Consider the following 8,810-nt stretch of genomic DNA (forward strand, 5'->3'; position numbering starts at 1 on the left):
GTATTGAGTTTATAGCCAGGAGTGGAGGTGTTAGCATTCTTAGGAGGGTCCCTCAGAGTAATCAATTCGATCTTCAATAGATGTTGTAATGCTTGAGCCAATGACATATTGATCTCGGTGCATTGACGCTTGGGTACGTCTGGCTTTCTTTGTTGTTGTGGAACTGGTGTAGAGATTCAGAGTATCCGGGGTCCGAGCTTCCGGAATGTATCTGGCGTAGGATATCAGAACGAGTTATTCATTAAACCATATCTGAGGAGGAATATCAGAACGAGCCATACGTTAGACTATATTTGTTGAGGAATAGCAGAACGAGTCGTACATTAGACCATATCTGTTGGAATGTCAGAACGAGTCATACATTGGACTATATCTGTTGAAATGTCAGAACGAGTCATACATTGGACTATATCTGTTGAAGGATATCAGAACGAGTTATTCATTAAACCATATCTGAAGGGGAATGTCAGAACGAGTCATACATTAGACCATATCTGATGAATAATGCCAGAACGAGTCATACATTAGACCATATCTGACTGAAGATACCGGAACGGGTCATACATTGGACCATATCTGATAGAGAATGCTTGCTTGTTAGAGTCGATGAGTTATTTGACGAAGTTTTGGAATGTAAAAGGACTGGTCAGAATGAATCTCCAGCTTGATTATATCTGAGAGGAATGATTGTCGAGGCGGAACCTGAAAACAAGGTTAGGAATATGCGATGTCATGAATGCAAATGCAATACTTTCAAGGATCTTTAGGAGTTAAGTTAGCAACATTGGAAAGTGATTTGGTCGCATATTTGTTTGAAGAATTCTGACTCTTGTCTTTGAACATCCTTCTTTGAGAATTAAGCTCACCATATCGAGTGGGTCATCTCCTCTGATTCGGGATACTTCTGAATTTGGAGGTATATGGCCAGAGGAAAGTAAATCCTCTTGCCCCTTGTTAGGTGCTAAACCTTTGAATCGACAGGTATGTGGCTAGAGGAAAATAAATCCTCTTGCCCCTAGATAGGAATTCAGTCCTTGATAATAGCACCTGAAATTGTGTGCCCTAAATCCCTAAGATCCTTGAAAGGGTTAGTTAACATGCAATGTTATGGAGCCATGATGTTATGCCGATGCGATGCATTAAGTAAAGCATAAGGTAATAAAGACGAAAGTGTCCTACAAGCAAATCCTGCAAGAAAATAAAGGTTAGTATGTTATGCGAATGCAGCTTATTAGGCATAGCGTGGAATAATGAGGGCAAAAAGATCTTTTAACAAAACCTGCAAGGAAGCAAAGGTTAGTAGAATACGCAAACAAGTCACACAAGTGCCCTTAGGTTTAGAGGCTTGCATGAAGTTCGCAGGTAAGTACCCTCCCCACTGAAGTTTAGTTGGTTCAGCCTGTCCTATATAAAGATCGGGTTCTAGGGAGCTCATATCATTGACCTTTCTCGAAGGCGCTTATCTCAGTTCGGTAATCGAATCACCAACCGAGAAGGTCCCGAAAGTCCAGTCCATATGAGTGTAGCTTCGAGTATCAACCAACTTCAGTCGGAACCAAAGCCAGCTATCTCGCTACTTTCTAATAGGCCAAAGTCAAGTTCAACTATGGTTCTAGGGGCAAATTAGTGCTTATGACACCACGCAGCAGCCAAGTATTTCCTCGAGTCGGATCCCAAGGAACACCAGGACAAACAAATGTGTCACACTAACGATGGCCACCAGATCAACCACATCAGTATACGCTGTGCAGTCTCCTTGGTCTCATGCCATTTACCTAAGGTTCTCAGATCCGGGTTAGGATCTTTCACACAAGTAATATTCCCAAAACAACCTTTAAGAATAAAGCAAACAAATCAAACAAATTGAAGTGATCCTAGCTTTAAGGTAACCCCTCTTTTATTCGAAAGCGTCCCCAGCAGAGTCGCCAGTTCTGTAATACGGTGAACTGACTTTTATAATTGAAAATGTTGCGGATAGCAAGAGTCGCCACCGACTTTTATTTTATCCAATTTTAGGAAAGGCTAAAAGAACAGGAAAAGACCTTTAAGAAGATTTTGAGTTCGGGGGGTAAGTTATACAAAGGGAAGGTGTAAAGCATCCTTTGTATCCATGGTTATCCATGGGCTCTTAATTGCTTAGCTCACTTTGTTTTCAAAACGTTTGAATTTGTTTGAAAAGTAGGGTGTAAATAGAAATAAGAACTTTAGCTTGTAAATAAGCGTAGTCTTTTTGAAAAGTATTTGAAGATTAGTGGGAAAAAGAGTTTGAACTTTGAATTTGAATTGAGCAAGCAATTAAAAGCTACTTACCCTAAGTTTAGAAAAAATCGTTCCTTTAGCCTTTCGGGCGAAAGAGTCTATCCATACCATAAGAGGGTAGGAAGTCTTTCAATTGGATGTTAAGGGTCATCGAGAAATCATTCGCCATGAGACTGTCCCTTGCCATAAAGAGGGCAGGTAGTCTAAGGGAAGGATATAATAGTCATTAATCTTTTTAGGCATCATGCGAGGATACCTTAGCAACGGGGACAATTATCTTTATAAGGCAACCTCGAGGGAGTTTCAATAACTTTGAAGGCAACATTGCTTTAGGTATCCTCGGAATCGAGGGACTTGACTATTTAGTACACTTTAAAGGCAACAAGGCTATAAGGCAACAGGCAACAAGAAGGGCTACCCTAAAGGTGTGTGGGTGCAACAATCACGTGATTCAATTCGATTATATTTATCTTGTATCGTTAGTGATTCTACGTTCAGTTCATAGTTGCACTCCCTATTTTACTAACCACGCAGTTTAAAATTGCGGAAATTAAAGGCAGGAATTAAAATCTAGGCTATTACAATAAACACCTGCGGGGATGGGGGAATTAAAACAAAAATTAATAAATATGAATAATTAACTTAATCATCTTCATCTTGAGCCTTAATCTTCCTCGAACCCTCGAACCCTTGATTGACTTTGATTGACTCTGATATCTGAGAATTAAACCGAAAACAAAATGGGTGAGTGTAGGAGGGATTCATTGACTATTTGAAGTAATCCTATTTTAAGCGGAAGGCAAAATAAATAAATAAAAAAATAGAAAAAAAAGGATTAGAAACTTAGCTTTCAATTGCCCTGGCGGCGCGTAGTCGGAAGATTTTTGATTAATCCTGAAAATCAGCCACGAAGGAAAAACGTTAGTGCATGAATGATCTATAAACCCTAAAAAGGTTTACAAACCTTACCCTTAAGCCAAAGATTTATTCAAGAAAACTGATTGTGACCTACAGGATTTGTAAGGCTAAAAAAAGATGCATTGGTGTATAACACCTACCATTGACAATGATTAGTTATCATGCTAAAAAATAGTGAGCTAAAATAAAATCAGGGTTTAAGGCATTCAATTACCCAAAAAATAACATTAGCCTAAAAAACAATTATTTTAATGTTATAAGAAAAGTCGGATTTTCGAAAAAAAAGTGGTGATTATAATTTCACTATGTAAAAAGTAATTTATTAAGATAAGTAAAAAATATAAATATAATAACCATAATAGAAAAAGAAAAATAAAGAAATTAAAATAAAAATATTCATGTAATTAAAATAAAAGGAAATTGAGAAACTTAGCTCTGATCCAGTGTGGTGCGCTTGTGGTTCCTTGATGCACCTGCGCTCTCAGGAGCGTCGGATTAGCTGAAGTTGAGATCTGATGGCTGGAGAGTTGAGAGTACAGCATAGATCCTCATAGCGCGCGTGTACCTGATCTGTGAACAAGAGGAAAAGAGAAAAATTGAATAAAAACATTTAGAGGCGCTGGGATTCGATCCCTTGTTCTTTGGGTTGCAGGATTCACTTGCTTGCCAGTTGTTCTACCGATGCTTGTCAAATGTTAAACCAAACAAAATAATTAAATACAAGAAACTGTTATCAATGGAAATTCAAAAAAAAAGGGAAAAGTCAAACTGGGCCCCGTCTGCGTGTACACAGCCAATGAGGTGGAGAGAGGAAACTTTGAATTTGTTGACTGACCAATGGCGTCGCATGTAGCTTCCACGCACGTTGCCCAACATTCATCTTCTTCTTCCATAATCTGCATGCAAATAATAGCTACGAAATAGCTACAGGTTAGCTTCGGAAATCTGGATTTTTGCTACGATAACGTCGTAGCTGTCCCTGCAAATTTCCAAATTCTTCAAAACAACATTTAACGCGCAAACAAAGCACCCAGATTGCATAATTAAGGTGCTGCAAACATGATGGTGGTATTTATTTGGACTGAAACGCCACGAATCATCGAAAACGAAAGCTTTTTTCGTTTATGCCCTAGCCATGGCTTCTCGTCATATATGCACTGAAACTTCACACCAATGGTTCTGATAGCTTCTAAATATCATCATAAACTCGAATATATGGTTAACTTACATTAAAACACAATAAAACATGATTTACGAAAATTCAAGAACATGAACAAAGGTGAACAATAAGATATATGTATTCATGCATGATGAGATATTAGTAATGATGCATTCTCACCCTATATTACCTCAGAAGGGGTATGGGATGATTTTTTGATCTTAGGAGTCGCTGGAAGGATAAGAACTCGTATGCCCTATGTGTGAAAATTTTGGAACTTGTTTAACCCTAGTTCTTTGCTCTCCAATCCTATTTTTTTCGTTTTTTCAAGTCTGATGATGTTAGGATTATATAGAAGAAGAAATTAGGGCAGATGTTGGGCTTGGATCCTTGTCATTTAGGTTACTTGAGAATTTTGAAGAAAATATTACATATTTCTTTCTATTTTGGTCCAAATATCTCTCAAATCTCCTTTGCACGAATTTTGTTCAATATTTGATCCCCTTGATTGATTTAAGATTGATTGGAAATCAAATCCTTGATTAAAACTAATTTTTTCATATTTATAATAATTTGTTCTTATTTAAATGAATTAAAAATTCAAATAAATAAGATAAATATTATAAAAATAAAATAATTAATTTAAATGTAATTATAAGGACCATAGAGATGTTTGTAGCCCAAAAATTAGGCCCAATAGTTTAAAACATCAAAATTCATTACATCGCCTTTTATGCAACTTTCTCAAAATCGCCCAACTTGTGCAATTCATATCTCCCTCAATTTCTAAGGTATGGAAGAGTTCTTGAGCTTTTTTGAAAGCTTAGAGTGTCCTCTAAATGATTCTTTTGGTTTCATCTCAGTTAAATATTCCATGCTCAAGTTATGAGCTTTAAAAAAATGACTTTTTGCGATCTTTTAGGAGGACCTATAATGTTTTGGGTCATTGAGTGAGCAATCTTTTGAATCAGGGATTGAAACTTGGCATGAGGTTTATTTGAATCATACGAGAGGCCATGGAGTCCATTGGAGGTATCAGAAGTTGATTTCTCTGGGAAAGAAACAAAACCCTAGTTTTGGTCCTTATTGTTTAGGAGGAGAGTGAACATGCTTGCAATTGGATATCATATGAGCCTGAGGAGACTGCTTGAGCCAAGATATCTTGAAAAATTATGGGCAAATTTTGGGGTATGACAATAACTATAGGAGCTTCGTTATCCCATCTGACCTTGAACATGGATGACATAGTAGCTAACGCGTCTGCCAGTTGATTCTCTTCTCGGGGAATATGTTCAAAAGTAATCTCTTCGAAGTATGGAATTAAAGATAGCACCAAATCTTTGTAAGGCATGAGATTAGGATGCTTCGTGTCCCATTCTCCTTTGATCTGACTGATTACTAGGGCTGAATCCCCATATACTTCTAAGAACTTGATTCTTAAGTCGATGGCAGCTCTGAGTCCCAAGATACATGCTTCATACTCAGCCATATTGTTGGTGCAGTCGAAACATAGTCTTGTTGTGAACGGGGTGTGTCCACCTGCGGGAGAGATAGTTACAGCGCCAATACCGTTACCAAGTGCATTCGAAGCTCCATCAAAAACCATAGTCCATCGGGATCCTGGTTCAGGTCCTTCATCCGGGCCAGGTTGTTCATAATCAGTAACAAGCATAACATCTTCATCTTGGAATTCAAAGCTCATGGGTTGATAGTCGTCCACAGCTTGTTGAGCCAAATGATCTGCCACTACACTTCCTTTGATTGCTTTCTATGTTGTGTATTGGATGTCATACTCTGTTAATATCATTTTCCATCTTGCTATTCGTCCAGAGAGAGCGGGTTTTTAAAACACGTACTTGATAGGATCCATTCTAGAAATCAATAAAGTGGTATGGTTCAACATATACTGTCTCAGTCGGCGAGCAGTCCATGCCAAAGCACAACAAGTTTTCTCGAGCAGTGAGTATCTTGTTTCACAGTCGGTAAACTTTTTGCTAAGGTAGTATATTGCATGCTCTTTTCGACCAGACTCGTCATGTTGCCCCAGTACGCACCCCATTGAATTCTCTAGTACAGTTAAATACATGATTAGAGGTCTTCCTTCAACAGGTGGTATCATGATCGGAGGTTCTTGCAGGTACTTCTTGATTTTGTCGAAGGCTTCTTGACATTGGTCATTCCACTTTAATACTTGATCTTTCCTCAGTAGCTTGAAGATTGGTTCACAAGTAGCGGTCAGATGGGAAATAAACCTGGAAATGTAATTTAGGCGTCCCAGGAATCCTCTAATTTCTTTCTCGTTTCGTGGAGCAGACATCTCTTGTATAGCTTTTACCTTTGCAGGATCGACTTCAATACCTTTACTACTAACAACGAAACCCAGCAGCTTACCAGACCTTACGCCAAAGGTACACTTGTTCGGATTCAGTCTCAACTTGTACTTCTTTAATCTATCAAACAACTTCTGCAAATGGACCAGATGTTCTTCTTCAGTGTTGGATTTTGCAATCATATCATCAACATAGACCTTTATTTCTTTATGAATCATATCATGGAACAGAGCCACCATCGCGCGCTGATACGTTGCCCCTGCATTCTTCAACCCAAACGGCATGACCTTGTAACAGAAGGTGCCCCAAGGCGTAGTGAAAGTTGTCTTTTCCATGTCTTCGGGTGCCATCTTGATTTGATTATAACCTGAGAAACCATCCATGAAGGAAAAAACCTTGCATTGCGCAGTAGTATCAACTAGAATGTCAATATGCGGTAGTGGGAAATCATCTTTAGGGCTTGCTCGATTCAAATCTCTATAGTCTACACACATTCTGACTTTTCCATCTTTCTTAGGCACGGGTACTATATTGGCGATCCATGGCGGATAGCTCACCACTTTCAGGAAACCGGCATTGAATTGCTTTTCAACCTCTTCTTTGATCTTTTGAGCCATGTCAGGTCTGCTTCTTCGCAACTTCTGTTTAATCGGAGGACTGTTTTCTTTGATAGGTAGACGATGAGCCACAATATCAGTATCAAGCCTAGGCATATCATCGTAGGACCAAGCAAAGATCTCAACATTGTCTCGTAACATCTGGATCAATCTCTGTTTGACAGCATCCTCTAATTCAGCCCCTATCTTGATCTCTTTATTTTCTTCATTGGTATCTATGTTCACAACCTCAATTGGCTCTTCGTGCGGCTGTATAGTCTTTTCTTCTTGCTCTAGTAATCTGGCAAGTTCTCTAGGCACTTCACAATCTTCCTCACCTTCGTCCTCAGCTTGGTGGATCGGATTTTCAAAGTCATATCTAGCAATAGCAGAGTCGTTATCAATATGATCCAGAGTGGATATGGATCTGCAGTGCATTATGTGGGTGTGTGTAAGAACATATAGCTATAAAAGTAAGAAAAATAAAAACAAACACACAATTTGAATACGAAACGTCCAATGTTTTATTGAATGAAAATATGCTTATGAAATGACAAGCCCTAACAATGGACCACTGTGCCTCGGGCGGGACACACGGCTTTAGAGTTTATTGTTTATTGAAGTACAGAATTTAAAATTGGAAATATAAAGGAAAACAAGAAATAAACTAAGAACGACAATTACTCCTGACTATAGGAGATAGAAACAATGTCTTCAGTCTTCCAGTTGTCCAGCCCTTTGTCTGATGTAGGGAAGATCCACCTGTCCAGGTTGTAATTATCCTCATTTTCTCCAATGGCATTGAATCCCTTGCTGATGAAATGATGCTTCAAACCTTCTGGACGAGGATGTTGTTCTCCCTTCTGATCCTTAGCGGTGCAGCCTAAACCCCATTTGTTGGACTTGTACGAAATATCAGGTAATTTCCTCCAGCCCTAGCGTCTTTCAGAGAAGCCATAGTAGGAGGAACCCTAGTAACTTTAGGAGGAGTGTAGACATGCTTAGTCTCAGGAACCACTTGAGGGACCAATTCGAACGCTTGACGGGGAGATTCAAAAGCTTCTCTAGTGAATTCAACATACTTGGTCTCATCTATGAAGCTCACCACATATTCTTCTTCACCATACACAATAATAATCTTGCCTTTTGCTGGATACTTCAGTTTCTGGTGGAGAGTTGACGTCACAGCATTTGCCCCATGTATCCAAGGACGTCCAAGTAGACAGGAATAGGCGAGACGAATATCCATCACATAGAACACAGTATTGGAAGTCTGGGAACCTACTCTGATCGGGAGCTCAAGCTCGCCATATACAGTACTCATTGTGCCATCGAACGCTTTTACTATTACATCACTGGATTTCAGTTCAATTCCGTCAACCTTGAGTTTGTCCAACACCAGCTTGGGTAGTACATTCAAAGAGGAACCATTGTCTACCAGCACATGGGCCAGAGTGGTTCCCCCACATTCAATGGATATATGCAGTGCTTTGTTATGATTTTTTCCACTAGGACTCAGATCAGCATCAGAAAACCCAAGGTAATTCT

The sequence above is a fragment of the Vicia villosa genome, linkage group LG2 (genome assembly GCF_029867415.1).
Source record: "Vicia villosa cultivar HV-30 ecotype Madison, WI linkage group LG2, Vvil1.0, whole genome shotgun sequence".
Classification (NCBI taxonomy): Eukaryota; Viridiplantae; Streptophyta; class Magnoliopsida; order Fabales; family Fabaceae; genus Vicia; species Vicia villosa.